We start from the raw sequence: 21334 nt of genomic DNA, 5'->3' as shown, positions 1-21334 counted from the left end.
TTACACGAAGAACTCTGCTTTAGTTGCAGGGGGAACACCATCAGCTTTCCTCCCACAGTGTACACAATAGGCACTTCCCTTAATGAACTTGTTCTATAAGAATGGTTTCCAGCGTGGAGCGAACTGCCTCAACCATGGCAGGCACTACTGTGGTCTCTAAGAATTTCCCCTCTGAAAACACGGAACTTTTACCCGAAGAACTCTGCTTTCGTTGCAGGTGGAACACAAGCAGCATTTCTCCCACTGTGTACTCTTTGGTCTCTTCACGAATGAACTTGTATATGCAGGGTTTCCCACGTGGAGCGAACTGCCTCAACCATGGCAGGCTGTAGCGAGGATTGTAAGCATATCCTCTCCCAAACCACGCAGTTTTAAAGCTAGAACTCTGCTTTACTTGCAGGCGTAACACAAGCAGCTTTTCTCCCACTGTGTACTCTTTGGGCTCTTCCACGAATGAACTTCTATATGCAGGGTTTCCGACGTGGAGTGAACTGCCTCAACCAAGGCAGGCTGTAGCGAGGACTGTAAGCATTTCCTCTTCCAAAACACGGCAGTTTTACCAAAGAATTCTGCTTTAGTTGCAGGTGGAACACAAGCAGCATTTCTCCCACTGTGTACTCTTTGGGCTCTTCCACGAATGAACTTCTTTATGCAGGGATTCCCACGTGGAGCGAACTGCCTCAACCAAGGCAGGCTGTAGCGAATACTGTAAGCATTTCCTCTCCCAAAACACGCAGTTTTACAGGAAGAACTCTGCTTTAATTGCAGGGGGAACACCATCAGCTTTCCTCTCACAGTGTACACAATGGGCACTTCCCCTAATGAACTTGTTCTATAAGAATGGTTTCCAGCGTGGAGCGAACTGCCTCAACCATGGCAGGCTCTCCTGTGATCTCTAAGGATTTCCTCTCTGAAAACACGGCACTTTTACCCGAAGAACTCTGCTTTAGTTGCAGGTGGAACACAAGCTGCATTTGTCCCACACTTTATACAAAGAGCCCTTCCCCGAAGGAGTCTACAGGGTGTATGCAGGGTGTCCCACGTGCAGTGAACTGCCTCAACGAAGGGAGGCTCTCATAAGGACTGTAAGCATTTCCTCTCCCAATACACGCAGTTTTACCCAAAGAATTCTGCTTTAGTTGCAGGTGGAACACAAGCAGCATTTCTCCCACTGTGTACTCTTTGGGCTCTTACACGAATGAACTTCTTTATGCAGGGATTCCCACGAGGAGCGAACTGCCTCCACCATGGAAGGCTGTAACGAGGACTGTAAGCATATCCTCTACCAAATCACGCAGGTTTACCCGAAGAATTCTTCTTTAGTTGCAGGTGGAACACAAGCAGCTTTTCTCCCACAGTGTACCCAATGAGCCTTTGCCCGAAAGAATATCTATACTCAAGGGGTCCCGCGTGGAGTGAAATGCCTAAAGCAAGCAGGCTCTAGTTAGGCCTCTAAGCATTTCCTCTCTGAAAACACGGCAGTTTTACCCAAGGAACTCTGCGTTAGTTGCAGGTGGAACACAAGCAGCATTACTCCCAGTGTGTAATCTTTGGGCTCTTCCACGAATAAATTTCTTTATGCAGGGATTCCCACGTGGATCGAACTGCCTCAACCGTGGCAGGCTGTAGCGAGGACTGTAAGCATATCCTCTCCCAAAACACGCAGTTTTAACGGTAGAACTCTGCTTTAGTTGCAGAGGTAACACAAGCAGCTTTTCTCCCACTGTGTACTCTTTGGGCTCTTCCACGAATGAACTTCTATATGCAGGGTTTCCGACGTGGAGCGAACTGCCTCAACCAAGGCAGGCTGTAGCGAGGACTGTAAGCATTTCCTCTTCCAAAACACGGCAGTTTTACCAAAGAATTCAGCTTTAGTTGCAGGTGGCATACAAGCAGCATTACTCGCAATGTGTACTCTTTGGGCTCTTACACGAATGAACTTCTTTATGCAGGGATTCCCACGAGGAGCGAACTGCCTCCACCATGGCAGGCTGTAGCGAGGACTGTAAGCATATCCTCTACCAAATCACGCAGGTTTACCCGAGGAACTCTGCTTTAGTTGCAGGGGGAACACAAGCATCTTTTCTCCCACAGTGTACACAATGGGCACTTCCCTTAATGAACTTGTTCTATAAGAATGGTTTCCAGCGTGGAGCGAACTGCCTCAACCATGGCAGGCACTACTGTGGTCTCTAAGAATTTCACCTCTGAAAACACGGAACTTTTACCCGAAGAACTCTGCTTTCGTTGCAGGTGGAACACAAGCAGCATTTCTCCCACTGGGTACTCTTTGGTCTCTTCACGAATGAACTTGTATATGCAGGGTTTCCCACGTGGAGCGAACTTCCTCAACCATGGCAGGCTGTAGCGAGGACTGTAAGCATATCCTCTCCCAAACCTCGCAGTTTTAACGCTAGAAGTCTGCTTTACTTGCAGGCGTAACACAAGCAGCTTTTCTCCCACTGTGTACTCTTTGGGCTCTTACACGAATGAACTTCTATATGCAGGGATTCCCACGAGGAGCGAACTGCCTCCACCATGGCAGGCTGTAGCGAGGACTGTAAGCATTTCCCCTCCCGAAACACGCAGTTTTACACGAAGAACTCTGCTTTAGGTGCAGGGGGAACACCATCAGCTTTCCTCCCACAGTGTACACAATAGGCACTTCCCCTAATGAACTTGTTCTATAAGAATGGTTTCCAGCGTGGAGCGAACTGCCTCAACCATGGCAGGCTCTCCTGTGGTCTCTAAGGATTTCCTCTCTGAAAACACGGCACTTTAACCCGAAGAACTCTGCTTTAGTTGCAGGTGGAACACAAGCTGCATTTGTCCCACACTTTATACAAACGGCCCTTCCCCGAATGAATCTTCATTATGCAGGGTGTCCCACGTGCAGCGAACTGCCTCAATGAAGGCAGGCTCTCGTAAGGACTGTAAGCATTTCCTCCCCATAACAGGCAGTTTTACCCGAAGAACGGTGCTTTAGTTGCAGGTGGAACACAAGCAGCATTTCTCCCACTGTGTACTCTTTGGGCTCTTACACGAATGAACTTCTTTATGCAGGGATTCCCACGAGGAGCGAACTGCCTCCACCATGGAAGGCTGTAACGAGGACTGTAAGCATATCCTCTACCAAATCACGCAGGTTTACCCGAAGAATTCTGCTTTAGTTGCAGGTGGAACACAAGCAGCTTTTCTCCCACAGTGTACCCAATGAGCCTTTGCCCGAAAGAATATCTATACTCAAGGGGTCCCGCGTGGAGTGAAATGCCTAAAGTAAGCAGGCTCTAGTTAGGCGTCTAAGCATTTCCTCTCTGAAAACACGGCAGTTTTACCCAAGGAACTCTGCGTTAGTTGCAGGTGGAACACAAGCAGCATTACTCCCAGTGTGTAATCTTTGGGCTCTTCCACGAATGAATTTCTTTATGCAGGGATTCCCACGTGGATTGAACTGCTTCAACCGTGGCAGGCTGTAGCGAGGACTGTAAGCATATCCTCTCCCAAAACACGCAGTTTTAACGGTAGAACTCTGCTTTAGTTGCAGAGGTAACACAAGCAGCTTTTCTCCCACTGTGTACTCTTTGGGCTCTTCCACGAATGAACTTCTATATGCAGGGTTTCCGACGTGGAGCGAACTGCCTCAACCAAGGCAGGCTGTAGCAAGTACTGTAAGCATTTCCTCTTCCAAAACACGGCAGTTTTACCAAAGAATTCTGCTTTAGTTGCAGGTGGCATACAAGCAGCATTACTCCCAATGTGTACTCTTTGGGCTCTTACACGAATGAACTTCTTTATGCAGGGATTCCCACGAGGAGCGAACTGCCTCCACCATGGCAGGCTGTAGCGAGGACTGTAAGCATTTACCCTCCCGAAACACGCAGTTTTACACGAAGAACTCTGCTTTAGGTGCAGGGGGAACACCATCAGCTTTCCTCCCACAGTGTACACAATAGGCACTTCCCCTAATGAACTTGTTCTATAAGAATGGTTTCCAGCGTGGAGCGAACTGCCTCAACCATGGCAGGCATTACTGTGGTCTCTAAGAATTTCCCCTCTGAAAACACGGAACTTTTACCCGAAGAACTCTGCTTTCGTTGCAGGTGGAACACAAGCAGCATTTCTCCCACTGTGTACTCTTTGGTCTCTTCACGAATGAACTTGTATATGCAGGGTTTCCCACGTGGAGCGAACTGCCTCAACCATGGCAGGCTGTAGCGAGGATTGTAAGCATATCCTCTCCCAAACCACGCAGTTTTAAAGCTAGAACTCTGCTTTACTTGCAGGCGTAACACAAGCAGCTTTTCTCCCACTGTGTACTCTTTGGGCTCTTCCACGAATGAACTTCTATATGCAGGGTTTCCGACGTGGAGCGAACTGCCTCAACCAAGGCAGGCTGTAGCGAGGACTGTAAGCATTTCCTCTTCCAAAACACGGCAGTTTTACCAAAGAATTCTGCTTTAGTTGCAGGTGGAACACAAGCAGCATTTCTCCCACTGTGTACTCTTTGGGCTCTTCCACGAATGAACTTCTTTATGCAGGGATTCCCACGTGGAGCGAACTGCCTCAACCAAGGCAGGCTGTAGCGAATACTGTAAGCATTTCCCCTCCCGAAACACGCAGTTTTACACGAAGAACTCTGCTTTAGGTGCAGGGGGAACACCATCAGCTTTCCTCCCACAGTGTACAGAATGGGCACTTCTCCTAATGAACTTGTTCTAAAAGAATGGTTTCCAGCGTGGAGCGAACTGCCTCAACCATGGCAGGCTCTCCTGTGGTCTCTAAGGATTTCCTCTCTGAAAACACGGCACTTTAACCCGAAGAACTCTGCTTTAGTTGCAGGTGGAACACAAGCTGCATTTGTCCCACACTTTATACAAACGGCCCTTCCCCGAATGAATCTTCATTATGCAGGGTGTCCCACGTGCAGCGAACTGCCTCAATGAAGGCAGGCTCTCGTAAGGACTGTAAGCATTTCCTCCCCATAACAGGCAGTTTTACCCGAAGAACGGTGCTTTAGTTGCAGGTGGAACACAAGCAGCATTTCTCCCACTGTGTACTCTTTGGGCTCTTACACGAATGAACTTCTTTATGCAGGGATTCCCACGAGGAGCGAACTGCCTCCACCATGGAAGGCTGTAACGAGGACTGTAAGCATATCCTCTACCAAATCACGCAGGTTTACCCGAAGAATTCTGCTTTAGTTGCAGGTGGAACACAAGCAGCTTTTCTCCCACAGTGTACCCAATGAGCCTTTGCCCGAAAGAATATCTATACTCAAGGGGTCCCGCGTGGAGTGAAATGCCTAAAGTAAGCAGGCTCTAGTTAGGCGTCTAAGCATTTCCTCTCTGAAAACACGGCAGTTTTACCCAAGGAACTCTGCGTTAGTTGCAGGTGGAACACAAGCAGCATTACTCCCAGTGTGTAATCTTTGGGCTCTTCCACGAATGAATTTCTTTATGCAGGGATTCCCACGTGGATTGAACTGCTTCAACCGTGGCAGGCTGTAGCGAGGACTGTAAGCATATCCTCTCCCAAAACACGCAGTTTTAACGGTAGAACTCTGCTTTAGTTGCAGAGGTAACACAAGCAGCTTTTCTCCCACTGTGTACTCTTTGGGCTCTTCCACGAATGAACTTCTATATGCAGGGTTTCCGACGTGGAGCGAACTGCCTCAACCAAGGCAGGCTGTAGCAAGTACTGTAAGCATTTCCTCTTCCAAAACACGGCAGTTTTACCAAAGAATTCTGCTTTAGTTGCAGGTGGCATACAAGCAGCATTACTCCCAATGTGTACTCTTTGGGCTCTTACACGAATGAACTTCTTTATGCAGGGATTCCCACGAGGAGCGAACTGCCTCCACCATGGCAGGCTGTAGCGAGGACTGTAAGCATTTACCCTCCCGAAACACGCAGTTTTACACGAAGAACTCTGCTTTAGGTGCAGGGGGAACACCATCAGCTTTCCTCCCACAGTGTACACAATAGGCACTTCCCCTAATGAACTTGTTCTATAAGAATGGTTTCCAGCGTGGAGCGAACTGCCTCAACCATGGCAGGCATTACTGTGGTCTCTAAGAATTTCCCCTCTGAAAACACGGAACTTTTACCCGAAGAACTCTGCTTTCGTTGCAGGTGGAACACAAGCAGCATTTCTCCCACTGTGTACTCTTTGGTCTCTTCACGAATGAACTTGTATATGCAGGGTTTCCCACGTGGAGCGAACTGCCTCAACCATGGCAGGCTGTAGCGAGGATTGTAAGCATATCCTCTCCCAAACCACGCAGTTTTAAAGCTAGAACTCTGCTTTACTTGCAGGCGTAACACAAGCAGCTTTTCTCCCACTGTGTACTCTTTGGGCTCTTCCACGAATGAACTTCTATATGCAGGGTTTCCGACGTGGAGCGAACTGCCTCAACCAAGGCAGGCTGTAGCGAGGACTGTAAGCATTTCCTCTTCCAAAACACGGCAGTTTTACCAAAGAATTCTGCTTTAGTTGCAGGTGGAACACAAGCAGCATTTCTCCCACTGTGTACTCTTTGGGCTCTTCCACGAATGAACTTCTTTATGCAGGGATTCCCACGTGGAGCGAACTGCCTCAACCAAGGCAGGCTGTAACGAATACTGTAAGCATTTCCCCTCCCGAAACACGCAGTTTTACACGAAGAACTCTGCTTTAGGTGCAGGGGGAACACCATCAGCTTTCCTCCCACAGTGTACAGAATGGGCCCTTCCCCTAATGAACTTGTTCTAAAACAATGGTTTCCAGCGTGGAGCGAACTGCCTCAACCATGGCAGGCTCTCCTGTGGTCTCTAAGGATTTCCTCTCTGAAAACACGGCACTTTTACCCGAAGAACTCTGCTTTAGTTGCAGGTGGAACACAAGCTGCATTTGTCCCACACTTTATACAAACGGCCCTTCCCCGAATGAATCTTCATTATGCAGGGTGTCCCACGTGCAGCGAACTGCCTCAATGAAGGCAGGCTCTCGTAAGGACTGTAAGCATTTCCTCCCCATAACAGGCAGTTTTACCCGAAGAACGGTGCTTTAGTTGCAGGTGGAACACAAGCAGCATTTCTCCCACTGTGTACTCTTTGGGCTCTTACACGAATGAACTTCTTTATGCAGGGATTCCCACGAGGAGCGAACTGCCTCCACCATGGAAGGCTGTAACGAGGACTGTAAGCATATCCTCTACCAAATCACGCAGGTTTACCCGAAGAATTCTGCTTTAGTTGCAGGTGGAACACAAGCAGCTTTTCTCCCACAGTGTACCCAATGAGCCTTTGCCCGAAAGAATATCTATACTCAAGGGGTCCCGCGTGGAGTGAAATGCCTAAAGTAAGCAGGCTCTAGTTAGGCGTCTAAGCATTTCCTCTCTGAAAACAAGGCAGTTTTACCCAAGGAACTCTGCGTTAGTTGCAGGTGGAACACAAGCAGCATTACTCCCAGTGTGTAATCTTTTGGCTCTTCCACGAATGAATTTCTTTATGCAGGGATTCCCACGTGGATCGAACTGCCTCAACCGTGGCAGGCTCTAGCGAGGACTGTAAGCATATCCTCTCCCAAAACACGCAGTTTTAACGGTAGAACTCTGCTTTAGTTGCAGAGGTAACACAAGCAGCTTTTCTCCCACTGTGTACTCTTTGGGCTCTTCCACGAATGAACTTCTATATGCAGGGTTTCCGACGTGGAGCGAACTGCCTCAACCAAGGCAGGCTGTAGCGAGGACTGTAAGCATTTCCTCTTACAAAACACGGCAGTTTTACCAAAGAATTCTGCTTTAGTTGCAGGTGGAATACAAGCAGCATTACTCCCAATGTGTACTCTTTGGGCTCTTACACGAATGAACTTCTTTATGCAGGGATTCCCACGAGGAGCGAACTGCCTCCACCATGGCAGGCTGTAGCGAGGACTGTAAGCATATCCTCTACCAAATCACGCAGGTTTACCCGAGGAACTCTGCTTTAGTTGCAGGGGGAACACAAGCATCTTTTCTCCCACAGTGTACACAATGGGCACTTCCCTTAATGAACTTGTTCTATAAGAATGGTTTCCAGCGTGGAGCGAACTGCCTCAACCATGGCAGGCACTACTGTGGTCTCTAAGAATTTCCCCTCTGAAAACACGGAACTTTTACCCGAAGAACTCTGCTTTCGTTGCAGGTGGAACACAAGCAGCATTTCTCCCACTGTGTACTCTTTGGTCTCTTCACGAATGAACTTGTATATGCAGGGTTTCCCACGTGGAGCGAACTGCCTCAACCATGGCAGGCTGTAGCGAGGATTGTAAGCATATCCTCTCCCAAACCACGCAGTTTTAAAGCTAGAACTCTGCTTTACTTGCAGGCGTAACACAAGCAGCTTTTCTCCCACTGTGTACTCTTTGGGCTCTTCCACGAATGAACTTCTATATGCAGGGTTTCCGACGTGGAGCGAACTGCCTCAACCAAGGCAGGCTGTAGCGAGGACTGTAAGCATTTCCTCTTCCAAAACACGGCAGTTTTACCAAAGAATTCTGCTTTAGTTGCAGGTGGAACACAAGCAGCATTTCTCCCACTGTGTACTCTTTGGGCTCTTCCACGAATGAACTTCTTTATGCAGGGATTCCCACGTGGAGCGAACTGCCTCAACCAAGGCAGGCTGTAGCGAATACTGTAAGCATTTCCCCTCCCGAAACACGCAGTTTTACACGAAGAACTCTGCTTTAGGTGCAGGGGGAACACCATCAGCTTTCCTCCCACAGTGTACAGAATGGGCCCTTCCCCTAATGAACTTGTTCTAAAACAATGGTTTCCAGCGTGGAGCGAACTGCCTCAACCATGGCAGGCTCTCCTGTGGTCTCTAAGGATTTCCTCTCTGAAAACACGGCACTTTTACCCGAAGAACTCTGCTTTAGTTGCAGGTGGAACACAAGCTGCATTTGTCCCACACTTTATACAAACGGCCCTTCCCCGAATGAATCTTCATTATGCAGGGTGTCCCACGTGTAGCGAACTGCCTCAATGAAGGCAGGCTCTCATAAGGACTGTAAGCATTTCCTCCCCATAACAGGCAGTTTTACCCGAAGAACGGTGCTTTAGTTGCAGGTGGAACACAAGCAGCATTTCTCCCACTGTGTACTCTTTGGGCTCTTACACGAATGAACTTCTTTATGCAGGGATTCCCACGAGGAGCGAACTGCCTCCACCATGGAAGGCTGTAACGAGGACTGTAAGCATATCCTCTACCAAATCACGCAGGTTTACCCGAAGAATTCTGCTTTAGTTGCAGGTGGAACACAAGCAGCTTTTCTCCCACAGTGTACCCAATGAGCCTTTGCCCGAAAGAATATCTATACTCAAGGGGTCCCGCGTGGAGTGAAATGCCTAAAGTAAGCAGGCTCTAGTTAGGCGTCTAAGCATTTCCTCTCTGAAAACACGGCAGTTTTACCCAAGGAACTCTGCGTTAGTTGCAGGTGGAACACAAGCAGCATTACTCCCAGTGTGTAATCTTTGGGCTCTTCCACGAATGAATTTCTTTATGCAGGGATTCCCACGTGGATTGAACTGCTTCAACCGTGGCAGGCTGTAGCGAGGACTGTAAGCATATCCTCTCCCAAAACACGCAGTTTTAACGGTAGAACTCTGCTTTAGTTGCAGAGGTAACACAAGCAGCTTTTCTCCCACTGTGTACTCTTTGGGCTCTTCCACGAATGAACTTCTATATGCAGGGTTTCCGACGTGGAGCGAACTGCCTCAACCAAGGCAGGCTGTAGCAAGTACTGTAAGCATTTCCTCTTCCAAAACACGGCAGTTTTACCAAAGAATTCTGCTTTAGTTGCAGGTGGCATACAAGCAGCATTACTCCCAATGTGTACTCTTTGGGCTCTTACACGAATGAACTTCTTTATGCAGGGATTCCCACGAGGAGCGAACTGCCTCCACCATGGCAGGCTGTAGCGAGGACTGTAAGCATTTACCCTCCCGAAACACGCAGTTTTACACGAAGAACTCTGCTTTAGGTGCAGGGGGAACACCATCAGCTTTCCTCCCACAGTGTACACAATAGGCACTTCCCCTAATGAACTTGTTCTATAAGAATGGTTTCCAGCGTGGAGCGAACTGCCTCAACCATGGCAGGCATTACTGTGGTCTCTAAGAATTTCCCCTCTGAAAACACGGAACTTTTACCCGAAGAACTCTGCTTTCGTTGCAGGTGGAACACAAGCAGCATTTCTCCCACTGTGTACTCTTTGGTCTCTTCACGAATGAACTTGTATATGCAGGGTTTCCCACGTGGAGCGAACTGCCTCAACCATGGCAGGCTGTAGCGAGGATTGTAAGCATATCCTCTCCCAAACCACGCAGTTTTAAAGCTAGAACTCTGCTTTACTTGCAGGCGTAACACAAGCAGCTTTTCTCCCACTGTGTACTCTTTGGGCTCTTCCACGAATGAACTTCTATATGCAGGGTTTCCGACGTGGAGCGAACTGCCTCAACCAAGGCAGGCTGTAGCGAGGACTGTAAGCATTTCCTCTTCCAAAACACGGCAGTTTTACCAAAGAATTCTGCTTTAGTTGCAGGTGGAACACAAGCAGCATTTCTCCCACTGTGTACTCTTTGGGCTCTTCCACGAATGAACTTCTTTATGCAGGGATTCCCACGTGGAGCGAACTGCCTCAACCAAGGCAGGCTGTAACGAATACTGTAAGCATTTCCCCTCCCGAAACACGCAGTTTTACACGAAGAACTCTGCTTTAGGTGCAGGGGGAACACCATCAGCTTTCCTCCCACAGTGTACAGAATGGGCCCTTCCCCTAATGAACTTGTTCTAAAACAATGGTTTCCAGCGTGGAGCGAACTGCCTCAACCATGGCAGGCTCTCCTGTGGTCTCTAAGGATTTCCTCTCTGAAAACACGGCACTTTTACCCGAAGAACTCTGCTTTAGTTGCAGGTGGAACACAAGCTGCATTTGTCCCACACTTTATACAAACGGCCCTTCCCCGAATGAATCTTCATTATGCAGGGTGTCCCACGTGCAGCGAACTGCCTCAATGAAGGCAGGCTCTCGTAAGGACTGTAAGCATTTCCTCCCCATAACAGGCAGTTTTACCCGAAGAACGGTGCTTTAGTTGCAGGTGGAACACAAGCAGCATTTCTCCCACTGTGTACTCTTTGGGCTCTTACACGAATGAACTTCTTTATGCAGGGATTCCCACGAGGAGCGAACTGCCTCCACCATGGAAGGCTGTAACGAGGACTGTAAGCATATCCTCTACCAAATCACGCAGGTTTACCCGAAGAATTCTGCTTTAGTTGCAGGTGGAACACAAGCAGCTTTTCTCCCACAGTGTACCCAATGAGCCTTTGCCCGAAAGAATATCTATACTCAAGGGGTCCCGCGTGGAGTGAAATGCCTAAAGTAAGCAGGCTCTAGTTAGGCGTCTAAGCATTTCCTCTCTGAAAACAAGGCAGTTTTACCCAAGGAACTCTGCGTTAGTTGCAGGTGGAACACAAGCAGCATTACTCCCAGTGTGTAATCTTTTGGCTCTTCCACGAATGAATTTCTTTATGCAGGGATTCCCACGTGGATCGAACTGCCTCAACCGTGGCAGGCTCTAGCGAGGACTGTAAGCATATCCTCTCCCAAAACACGCAGTTTTAACGGTAGAACTCTGCTTTAGTTGCAGAGGTAACACAAGCAGCTTTTCTCCCACTGTGTACTCTTTGGGCTCTTCCACGAATGAACTTCTATATGCAGGGTTTCCGACGTGGAGCGAACTGCCTCAACCAAGGCAGGCTGTAGCGAGGACTGTAAGCATTTCCTCTTACAAAACACGGCAGTTTTACCAAAGAATTCTGCTTTAGTTGCAGGTGGAATACAAGCAGCATTACTCCCAATGTGTACTCTTTGGGCTCTTACACGAATGAACTTCTTTATGCAGGGATTCCCACGAGGAGCGAACTGCCTCCACCATGGCAGGCTGTAGCGAGGACTGTAAGCATATCCTCTACCAAATCACGCAGGTTTACCCGAGGAACTCTGCTTTAGTTGCAGGGGGAACACAAGCATCTTTTCTCCCACAGTGTACACAATGGGCACTTCCCTTAATGAACTTGTTCTATAAGAATGGTTTCCAGCGTGGAGCGAACTGCCTCAACCATGGCAGGCACTACTGTGGTCTCTAAGAATTTCCCCTCTGAAAACACGGAACTTTTACCCGAAGAACTCTGCTTTCGTTGCAGGTGGAACACAAGCAGCATTTCTCCCACTGTGTACTCTTTGGTCTCTTCACGAATGAACTTGTATATGCAGGGTTTCCCACGTGGAGCGAACTGCCTCAACCATGGCAGGCTGTAGCGAGGATTGTAAGCATATCCTCTCCCAAACCACGCAGTTTTAAAGCTAGAACTCTGCTTTACTTGCAGGCGTAACACAAGCAGCTTTTCTCCCACTGTGTACTCTTTGGGCTCTTCCACGAATGAACTTCTATATGCAGGGTTTCCGACGTGGAGCGAACTGCCTCAACCAAGGCAGGCTGTAGCGAGGACTGTAAGCATTTCCTCTTCCAAAACACGGCAGTTTTACCAAAGAATTCTGCTTTAGTTGCAGGTGGAACACAAGCAGCATTTCTCCCACTGTGTACTCTTTGGGCTCTTCCACGAATGAACTTCTTTATGCAGGGATTCCCACGTGGAGCGAACTGCCTCAACCAAGGCAGGCTGTAGCGAATACTGTAAGCATTTCCCCTCCCGAAACACGCAGTTTTACACGAAGAACTCTGCTTTAGGTGCAGGGGGAACACCATCAGCTTTCCTCCCACAGTGTACAGAATGGGCCCTTCCCCTAATGAACTTGTTCTAAAACAATGGTTTCCAGCGTGGAGCGAACTGCCTCAACCATGGCAGGCTCTCCTGTGGTCTCTAAGGATTTCCTCTCTGAAAACACGGCACTTTTACCCGAAGAACTCTGCTTTAGTTGCAGGTGGAACACAAGCTGCATTTGTCCCACACTTTATACAAACGGCCCTTCCCCGAATGAATCTTCATTATGCAGGGTGTCCCACGTGCAGCGAACTGCCTCAATGAAGGCAGGCTCTCGTAAGGACTGTAAGCATTTCCTCCCCATAACAGGCAGTTTTACCCGAAGAACGGTGCTTTAGTTGCAGGTGGAACACAAGCAGCATTTCTCCCACTGTGTACTCTTTGGGCTCTTACACGAATGAACTTCTTTATGCAGGGATTCCCACGAGGAGCGAACTGCCTCCACCATGGAAGGCTGTAACGAGGACTGTAAGCATATCCTCTACCAAATCACGCAGGTTTACCCGAAGAATTCTGCTTTAGTTGCAGGTGGAACACAAGCAGCTTTTCTCCCACAGTGTACCCAATGAGCCTTTGCCCGAAAGAATATCTATACTCAAGGGGTCCCGCGTGGAGTGAAATGCCTAAAGTAAGCAGGCTCTAGTTAGGCCTCTAAGCATTTCCTCTCTGAAAACAAGGCAGTTTTACCCAATGAACTCTGCGTTAGTTGCAGGTGGAACACAAGCAGCATTACTCCCAGTGTGTAATCTTTGGGCTCTTCCACGAATGAATTTCTTTATGCAGGGATTCCCACGTGGATCGAACTGCCTCAACCGTGGCAGGCTGTAGCGAGGACTGTAAGCATATCCTCTCCCAAAACACGCAGTTTTAACGGTAGAACTCTGCTTTAGTTGCAGAGGTAACACAAGCAGCTTTTCTCCCACTGTGTACTCTTTGGGCTCTTCCACGAATGAACTTCTATATGCAGGGTTTCCGACGTGGAGCGAACTGCCTCAACCAAGGCAGGCTGTAGCAAGTACTGTAAGCATTTCCTCTTACAAAACACGGCAGTTTTACCAAAGAATTCTGCTTTAGTTGCAGGTGGCATACAAGCAGCATTACTCCCAATGTGTACTCTTTGGGCTCTTACACGAATGAACTTCTTTATGCAGGGATTCCCACGAGGAGCGAACTGCCTCCACCATGGCAGGCTGTAGCGAGGACTGTAAGCATTTACCCTCCCGAAACACGCAGTTTTACACGAAGAACTCTGCTTTAGGTGCAGGGGAAACACCATCAGCTTTCCTCCCACAGTGTACACAATAGGCACTTCCCCTAATGAACTTGTTCTATAAGAATGGTTTCCAGCGTGGAGCGAACTGCCTCAACCATGGCAGGCATTACTGTGGTCTCTAAGAATTTCCCCTCTGAAAACATGGAACTTTTACCCGAAGAACTCTGCTTTCGTTGCAGGTGGAACACAAGCAGCATTTCTCCCACTGTGTACTCTTTGGTCTCTTCACGAATGAACTTGTATATGCAGGGTTTCCCACGTGGAGCGAACTGCCTCAACCATGGCAGGCTGTAGCGAGGATTGTAAGCATATCCTCTCCCAAACCACGCAGTTTTAAAGCTAGAACTCTGCTTTACTTGCAGGCGTAACACAAGCAGCTTTTCTCCCACTGTGTACTCTTTGGGCTCTTCCACGAATGAACTTCTATATGCAGGGTTTCCGACGTGGAGCGAACTGCCTCAACCAAGGCAGGCTGTAGCGAGGACTGTAAGCATTTCCTCTTCCAAAACACGGCAGTTTTACCAAAGAATTCTGCTTTAGTTGCAGGTGGAACACAAGCAGCATTTCTCCCACTGTGTACTCTTTGGGCTCTTCCACGAATGAACTTCTTTATGCAGGGATTCCCACGTGGAGCGAACTGCCTCAACCAAGGCAGGCTGTAGCGAATACTGTAAGCATTTCCCCTCCCGAAACACGCAGTTTTACACGAAGAACTCTGCTTTAGGTGCAGGGGGAACACCATCAGCTTTCCTCCCACAGTGTACAGAATGGGCCCTTCCCCTAATGAACTTGTTCTAAAACAATGGTTTCCAGCGTGGAGCGAACTGCCTCAACCATGGCAGGCTCTCCTGTGGTCTCTAAGGATTTCCTCTCTGAAAACACGGCACTTTTACCCGAAGAACTCTGCTTTAGTTGCAGGTGGAACACAAGCTGCATTTGTCCCACACTTTATACAAACGGCCCTTCCCCGAATGAATCTTCATTATGCAGGGTGTCCCACGTGCAGCGAACTGCCTCAATGAAGGCAGGCTCTCGTAAGGACTGTAAGCATTTCCTCCCCATAACAGGCAGTTTTACCCGAAGAACGGTGCTTTAGTTGCAGGTGGAACACAAGCAGCATTTCTCCCACTGTGTACTCTTTGGGCTCTTACACGAATGAACTTCTTTATGCAGGGATTCCCACGAGGAGCGAACTGCCTCCACCATGGAAGGCTGTAACGAGGACTGTAAGCATATCCTCTACCAAATCACGCAGGTTTACCCGAAGAATTCTGCTTTAGTTGCAGGTGGAACACAAGCAGCTTTTCTCCCACAGTGTACCCAATGAGCCTTTGCCCGAAAGAATATCTATACTCAAGGGGTCCCGCGTGGAGTGAAATGCCTAAAGTAAGCAGGCTCTAGTTAGGCGTCTAAGCATTTCCTCTCTGAAAACAAGGCAGTTTTACCCAAGGAACTCTGCGTTAGTTGCAGGTGGAACACAAGCAGCATTACTCCCAGTGTGTAATCTTTTGGCTCTTCCACGAATGAATTTCTTTATGCAGGGATTCCCACGTGGATCGAACTGCCTCAACCGTGGCAGGCTGTAGCGAGGACTGTAAGCATATCCTCTCCCAAAACACGCAGTTTTAACGGTAGAACTCTGCTTTAGTTGCAGAGGTAACACAAGCAGCTTTTCTCCCACTGTGTACTCTTTGGGCTCTTCCACGAATGAACTTCTATATGCAGGGTTTCCGACGTGGAGCGAACTGCCTCAACCAAGGCAGGCTGTAGCGAGGACTGTAAGCATTTCCTCTTACAAAACACGGCAGTTTTACCAAAGAATTCAGCTTTAGTTGCAGGTGGCATACAAGCAGCATTACTCGCAATGTGTACTCTTTGGGCTCTTACACGAATGAACTTCTTTATGCAGGGATTCCCACGAGGAGCGAACTGCCTCCACCATGGCAGGCTGTAGCGAGGACTGTAAGCATATCCTCTACCAAATCACGCAGGTTTACCCGAGGAACTCTGCTTTAGTTGCAGGGGGAACACAAGCATCTTTTCTCCCACAGTGTACACAATGGGCACTTCCCTTAATGAACTTGTTCTATAAGAATGGTTTCCAGCGTGGAGCGAACTGCCTCAACCATGGCAGGCACTACTGTGGTCTCTAAGAATTTCCCCTCTGAAAACACGGAACTTTTACCCGAGGAACTCTGCTTTCGTTGCAGGTGGAACACAAGCAGCATTTCTCCCACTGTGTACTCTTTGGTCTCTTCACGAATGAACTTGTATATGCAGGGTTTCCCACGTGGAGCGAACTGCCTCAACCATGGCAGGCTGTAGCGAGGATTGTAAGCATATCCTCTCCCAAACCACGCAGTTTTAAAGCTAGAACTCTGCTTTACTTGCAGGCGTAACACAAGCAGCTTTTCTCCCACTGTGTACTCTTTGGGCTCTTACACGAATGAACTTCTTTATGCAGGGATTCCCACGAGGAGCGAACTGCCTCCACCATGGAAGGCTGTAACGAGGACTGTAAGCATATCCTCTACCAAATCACGCAGGTTTACCCGAAGAATTCTGCTTTAGTTGCAGGTGGAACACAAGCAGCTTTTCTCCCACAGTGTACCCAATGAGCCTTTGCCCGAAAGAATATCTATACTCAAGGGGTCCCGCGTGGAGTGAAATGCCTAAAGTAAGCAGGCTCTAGTTAGGCGTCTAAGCATTTCCTCTCTGAAAACAAGGCAGTTTTACCCAAGGAACTCTGCGTTAGTTGCAGGTGGAACACAAGCAGCATTACTCCCAGTGTGTAATCTTTTGGCTCTTCCACGAATGAATTTCTTTATGCAGGGATTCCCACGTGGATCGAACTGCCTCAACCGTGGCAGGCTGTAGCGAGGACTGTAAGCATATCCTCTCCCAAAACACGCAGTTTTAACGGTAGAACTCTGCTTTAGTTGCAGAGGTAACACAAGCAGCTTTTCTCCCACTGTGTACTCTTTGGGCTCTTCCACGAATGAACTTCTATATGCAGGGTTTCCGACGTGGAGCGAACTGCCTCAACCAAGGCAGGCTGTAGCGAGGACTGTAAGCATTTCCTCTTACAAAACACGGCAGTTTTACCAAAGAATTCTGCTTTAGTTGCAGGTGGCATACAAGCAGCATTACTCCCAATGTGTACTCTTTGGGCTCTTACACGAATGAACTTCTTTATGCAGGGATTCCCACGAGGAGCGAACTGCCTCCACCATGGCAGGCTGTAGCGAGGACTGTAAGCATATCCTCTACCAAATCACGCAGGTTTACCCGAGGAACTCTGCTTTAGTTGCAGGGGGAACACAAGCATCTTTTCTCCCACAGTGTACACAATGGGCACTTCCCTTAATGAACTTGTTCTATAAGAATGGTTTCCAGCGTGGAGCGAACTGCCTCAACCATGGCAGGCACTACTGTGGTCTCTAAGAATTTCCCCTCTGAAAACACGGAACTTTTACCCGAAGAACTCTGCTTTCGTTGCAGGTGGAACACAAGCAGCATTTCTCCCACTGTGTACTCTTTGGTCTCTTCACGAATGAACTTGTATATGCAGGGTTTCCCACGTGGAGCGAACTGCCTCAACCATGGCAGGCTGTAGCGAGGATTGTAAGCATATCCTCTCCCAAACCACGCAGTTTTAAAGCTAGAACTCTGCTTTACTTGCAGGCGTAACACAAGCAGCTTTTCTCCCACTGTGTACTCTTTGGGCTCTTCCACGAATGAACTTCTATATGCAGGGTTTCCGACGTGGAGCGAACTGCCTCAACCAAGGCAGGCTGTAGCGAGGACTGTAAGCATTTCCTCTTCCAAAACACGGCAGTTTTACCAAAGAATTCTGCTTTAGTTGCAGGTGGAACACAAGCAGCATTTCTCCCACTGTGTACTCTTTGGGCTCTTCCACGAATGAACTTCTTTATGCAGGGATTCCCACGTGGAGCGAACTGCCTCAACCAAGGCAGGCTGTAGCGAATACTGTAAGCATTTCCCCTCCCGAAACACGCAGTTTTACACGAAGAACTCTGCTTTAGGTGCAGGGGGAACACCATCAGCTTTCCTCCCACAGTGTACAGAATGGGCCCTTCCCCTAATGAACTTGTTCTAAAACAATGGTTTCCAGCGTGGAGCGAACTGCCTCAACCATGGCAGGCTCTCCTGTGGTCTCTAAGGATTTCCTCTCTGAAAACACGGCACTTTTACCCGAAGAACTCTGCTTTAGTTGCAGGTGGAACACAAGCTGCATTTGTCCCACACTTTATACAAACGGCCCTTCCCCGAATGAATCTTCATTATGCAGGGTGTCCCACGTGCAGCGAACTGCCTCAATGAAGGCAGGCTCTCGTAAGGACTGTAAGCATTTCCTCCCCATAACAGGCAGTTTTACCCGAAGAACGGTGCTTTAGTTGCAGGTGGAACACAAGCAGCATTTCTCCCACTGTGTACTCTTTGGGCTCTTACACGAATGAACTTCTTTATGCAGGGATTCCCACGAGGAGCGAACTGCCTCCACCATGGAAGGCTGTAACGAGGACTGTAAGCATATCCTCTACCAAATCACGCAGGTTTACCCGAAGAATTCTGCTTTAGTTGCAGGTGGAACACAAGCAGCTTTTCTCCCACAGTGTACCCAATGAGCCTTTGCCCGAAAGAATATCTATACTCAAGGGGTCCCGCGTGGAGTGAAATGCCTAAAGTAAGCAGGCTCTAGTTAGGCCTCTAAGCATTTCCTCTCTGAAAACAAGGCAGTTTTACCCAAGGAACTCTGCGTTAGTTGCAGGTGGAACACAAGCAGCATTACTCCCAGTGTGTAATCTTTGGGCTCTTCCACGAATGAATTTCTTTATGCAGGGATTCCCACGTGGATCGAACTGCCTCAACCGTGGCAGGCTGTAGCGAGGACTGTAAGCATATCCTCTCCCAAAACACGCAGTTTTAACGGTAGAACTCTGCTTTAGTTGCAGAGGTAACACAAGCAGCTTTTCTCCCACTGTGTACTCTTTGGGCTCTTCCACGAATGAACTTCTATATGCAGGGTTTCCGACGTGGAGCGAACTGCCTCAACCAAGGCAGGCTGTAGCGAGGACTGTAAGCATTTCCTCTTACAAAACACGGCAGTTTTACCAAAGAATTCTGCTTTAGTTGCAGGTGGCATACAAGCAGCATTACTCCCAATGTGTACTCTTTGGGCTCTTACACGAATGAACTTCTTTATGCAGGGATTCCCACGAGGAGCGAACTGCCTCCACCATGGCAGGCTGTAGCGAGGACTGTAAGCATATCCTCTACCAAATCACGCAGGTTTACCCGAGGAACTCTGCTTTAGTTGCAGGGGGAACACAAGCATCTTTTCTCCCACAGTGTACACAATGGGCACTTCCCTTAATGAACTTGTTCTATAAGAATGGTTTCCAGCGTGGAGCGAACTGCCTCAACCATGGCAGGCACTACTGTGGTCTCTAAGAATTTCCCCTCTGAAAACACGGAACTTTTACCCGAAGAACTCTGCTTTCGTTGCAGGTGGAACACAAGCAGCATTTCTCCCACTGTGTACTCTTTGGTCTCTTCACGAATGAACTTGTATATGCAGGGTTTCCCACGTGGAGCGAACTGCCTCAACCATGGCAGGCTGTAGCGAGGATTGTAAGCATATCCTCTCCCAAACCACGCAGTTTTAAAGCTAGAACTCTGCTTTACTTGCAGGCGTAACACAAGCAGCTTTTCTCCCACTGTGTACTCTTTGGGCTCTTCCACGAATGAACTTCTATATGCAGGGTTTCCGACGTGGAGCGAACTGCCTCAACCAAGGCAGGCTGTAGCGAGGACTGTAAGCATTTCCTCTTACAAAACACGGCAGTTTTACCAAAGAATTCTGCTTTAGTTGCAGGTGGCATACAAGCAGCATTACTCCCAATGTGTACTCTTTGGGCTCTTACACGAATGAACTTCTTTATGCAGGGATTCCCACGAGGAGCGAACTGCCTCCACCATGGCAGGCTGTAGCGAGGACTGTAAGCATTTCCCCTCCCGAAACACGCAGTTTTACACGAAGAACTCTGCTTTAGGTGCAGGGGGAACACCATCAGCTTTCCTCCCACAGTGTACACAATAGGCAATTCCCCTAATGAACTTGTTCTATAAGAATGGTTTCCAGCGTGGAGCGAACTGCCTCAACCATGGCAGGCATTACTGTGGTCTCTAAGAATTTCCCCTCTGAAAACACGGAACTTTTACCCAAAGAACTCTGCTTTCGTTGCAGGTGGAACACAAGCAGCATTTCTCCCACTGTGTACTCTTTGGTCTCTTCACGAATGAACTTGTATATGCAGGGTTTCCCACGTGGAGCGAACTGCCTCAACCATGGCAGGCTGTAGCGAGGATTGTAAGCATATCCTCTCCCAAACCACGCAGTTTTAAAGCTAGAACTCTGCTTTACTTGCAGGCGTAACACAAGCAGCTTTTCTCCCACTGTGTACTCTTTGGGCTCTTCCACGAATGAACTTCTATATGCAGGGTTTCCGACGTGGAGCGAACTGCCTCAACCAAGGCAGGCTGTAGCGAGGACTGTAAGCATTTCCTCTTCCAAAACACGGCAGTTTTACCAAAGAATTCTGCTTTAGTTGCAGGTGGAACACAAGCAGCATTACTCCCACTGTGTACTCTTTGGGCTCTTCCACGAATGAACTTCTTTATGCAGGGATTCCCACGTGGAGCGAACTGCCTCAACCAAGGCAGGCTGTAGCGAATACTGTAAGCATTTCCCCTCCCGAAACACGCAGTTTTACACGAAGAACTCTGCTTTAGGTGCAGGGGGAACACCATCAGCTTTCCTCCCACAGTGTACAGAATGGGCCCTTCCCCTAATGAACTTGTTCTAAAACAATGGTTTCCAGCGTGGAGCGAACTGCCTCAACCATGGCAGGCTCTCCTGTGGTCTCTAAGGATTTCCTCTCTGAAAACACGGCACTTTTACCCGAAGAACTCTGCTTTAGTTGCAGGTGGAACACAAGCTGCATTTGTCCCACACTTTATACAAACGGCCCTTCCCCGAATGAATCTTCATTATGCAGGGTGTCCCACGTGCAGCGAACTGCCTCAATGAAGGCAGGCTCTCGTAAGGACTGTAAGCATTTCCTCCCCATAACAGGCAGTTTTACCCGAAGAAAGGTGCTTTAGTTGCAGGTGGAACACAAGCAGCATTTCTCCCACTGTGTACTCTTTGGGCTCTTACACGAATGAACTTCTT

This window comes from Mesoplodon densirostris, chromosome 13, assembly GCF_025265405.1.
Source record: "Mesoplodon densirostris isolate mMesDen1 chromosome 13, mMesDen1 primary haplotype, whole genome shotgun sequence".
NCBI lineage: Eukaryota > Metazoa > Chordata > Mammalia > Artiodactyla > Ziphiidae > Mesoplodon > Mesoplodon densirostris.
The sequence above is the reverse complement of the archived record's forward strand: the minus strand, read 5'-3'. Positions refer to the sequence as shown.